The sequence below is a fragment of the Mesitornis unicolor genome, unplaced genomic scaffold, assembly GCF_000695765.1.
Source record: "Mesitornis unicolor isolate BGI_N332 unplaced genomic scaffold, ASM69576v1 scaffold40041, whole genome shotgun sequence".
NCBI lineage: Eukaryota > Metazoa > Chordata > Aves > Mesitornithiformes > Mesitornithidae > Mesitornis > Mesitornis unicolor.
The window spans coordinates 2,745-5,644 of record NW_010162479.1 but is presented as its reverse complement, the minus strand read 5'-3'; positions in this window follow the sequence as shown (position 1 = coordinate 5,644).

Below are 2,900 nucleotides of genomic sequence, written 5' to 3'. Positions count from 1 at the left end.
TTCCTGCTGTAATTATTAGTTTAAAGAAAGTGAAGGCCTGCACGCAGCCCAAAACTTGACCTTCTCCAAGCACAGGCAGAAGAAAACCTTTCATCTGCTTGCCTATGCTAACCCTCAAGCACGCTGCGTCTTTTAATCTTTAGGTAGCTTGTTCATCAGATGTAGGGCTGATACAGGATGTATTTATCTTGAGAAGCCCAAGAGGAATACGGCTGCCATAGTATCAGACCCTGTAGTATCTGGATGCGGTCTGAACCTTGACTTTGGCAAGAAGTTGGTCCATGGTCACCATTTTTGTTAGTTGCCAAGAATTGCTTATACTGAGGGGCTTTTCTCTCATCTGATCTCATTCAATATTCTAAATATTTCTCTCAAAGGTTCCCAGGCCCCTGGATCACAATTTAATTTGTGAGAATTTGCCCCAGAAGACTCAGCAGTAAGAGAAATCATAGCTTGTCCTTGATCATGATGCACTTGACTGCCAATTTAGATACCAGATCGCATGTGTCATGTTATTATAGACATTAATTGGTTCACTCTGTGACTTACCAGAGTTACAGGATTTATCTTTCTGAAGCACTCAGTGTCAGCTTTTAAAGTGTCAAAATGCAGACTCCTTTTTAAACCATCTAGCTTACTTCTCTGCTTTGTTTTTAGAATTCTAAAAGAAGCTCTGAAATTTGGAATTTCTCTGCATCTGTTATTAACTATTCACATTTTTTCTTCATATGCTTGACCACAAAAATAAGAGATAACCAGTGAGAAGAGAGCCACACAGCATTCTTTGAGTTCATTGGTTTTTACACCTACTTCTACAGACATCTGGAATGGTCTACTGAAATAGTCCCAACTATCTTTTAAAAGTTACCAAAGAAGTTACTCTACTTGTTCTCTATAGCTTCTTATAAAACCTGGAGAAGTACTGTGGTCTGTCTCCACTTTTTGTCCCAGATATCTTTGTTTATGTCAGGGTTCCTACCTTAATGCCAAAGTAAGTAAAGCAACTTTATTTTGTTGCATGTATTCTGTTAGTCAGTTAATCCTGTAAAATTTATTTTTAATTTATCTTGTAGATTATATGAAACAAAGTGATGAGCTTAATAAATACTAAAAAAGAAGAAAAATATCTGAACACAGAAAAGCAAAATCAAAATTCTAAGCAAGTTGTTTTGCTGCTAATGTTCTGTATAACTTTGGTATCAGTCAGGAACATGGGGAATTCAAGATAGTCTAAGGAGTCTGAAAGTTCTTTTTGAGTGAGTTTCATGGAACTGGATAAAATGTAAAACATATTTTGGTCAAGAAAGAACAGTGCAATACAATCAGGGCATGGGAAATCCAAGTGTTAAAAGACACATAATCAGTAAGTATATAAATACAAAATGAACACAAAACCAAATGCATTAAAAAGTTGATATTTAGTAAAAGGATAAACGTTATTCTGAAACACTAGATACACCCAATCTTTACATTATTGGCTATAGGACCAATATGTTTGAAATGTATCATTTGTATTCATGTTATGTCAGGTGCTCTTTCTCCACAAAAAGTTGAAGCTAAAAGCCCTTGCAGATGCTAGTTTACAAAAAAAACAACCCAAAACTATGAACAAAAAGGCGAAATCTGCACTTGGCTGGATTCTGTGTTCACACAGACATGACACCCATTACTGACACTAATGACTACTTGGAGAAATTACTTAAAAGCTGGGATGCAAAACAACTGCTTTGCTAGACATCAGTGGCCAGAGGGTGTGTGGTTGGGAAGAGCAGTGGGGAAGGTGGCTGGGAAGATGTTCTACTGACAAGAAGAAACTGCTAAGTTGTCCATGAGAGGAGTGAGAAGCAGACTCCAAATTAAATTGATTAAATTAATTTAAGTTTAATTAATTAAAACTGCCTTACTGGTAGGTAAGAGGGAAAATTCATAAGCAGACAGATGCTTGGGGAGAGACTTTGAAGGGAAAAACCTCAAAGGAAAAGTAGGAATCGTAAGAGGACTGCAGAGAAAGGAAGATGATCTACTTCATTGTAGAAATGCATCCAGCACTGTGTCCTGGTTTTGCTGGAATAGTTATTTTCCTTACAGTAGCTGGTGAGGGGTTTTTGGGGGGGTTTTGGTTCTCATCAGCATATTTTATCTTTTTCAAGGTTTTTTTTTTCAGTCTTCCACCTGCAACTCATGTTTATAGTTTCTGTTATGGGTTTTTTTATTTCCTTCTGCACAAGAGGATGGGGGGAAAGTGAAAGTCCTAGATTTTCTGGAACAAGTGACTGAGGACAGGTGATCTGGGTGTTATGCAAGTGGACTAGTAAAAACGTATTCTATCCCAAAAACACAAAGCTCACTAAAAATTTGGGAGTTTGCAGGGTACCTTTCCCTTCCCCTTCAGTGCATGGAGCAGTGTTTGCAGTGTCCTGGGCAAACAAATAACTCCATGTTTCAATATTGTACAGCACAGCTGCATGCAGTATCTCCACAGAGACTTGATGTGATCTATCTTGCTGACCATAGTGCCTGGATTGCCATTGTTAATTGCTGATCTCCTTTACTGAAAGAGGGAAGTTGATCAAGACAACAAAAGCAATGTATAAAGTCTACTTCCAAGAAGTCATAGCAAAATAATGCTAGAAATGCTTCAGGGAGACATCTAAATCACCAGCAGCTCAAAAGCAGGCTCAGCTCTTCAAAACTCTTCCAGGAAGACTTTTTTCTAGCCTGTTGTTCAAAAATTCCAGTGCTCCCAAACCCATATTTTCCTTTGGTTCCAGTCACACAAGCAGAAGGGACCGATAGACAAATAGACTGCAAACCTTTTACTATCAGCTCACGTGTATGATATGACAAAGAAAGCTGCAGGAGGGGAAGGCATGCACTCACAGGTCTGGCTGGGCCAGAGC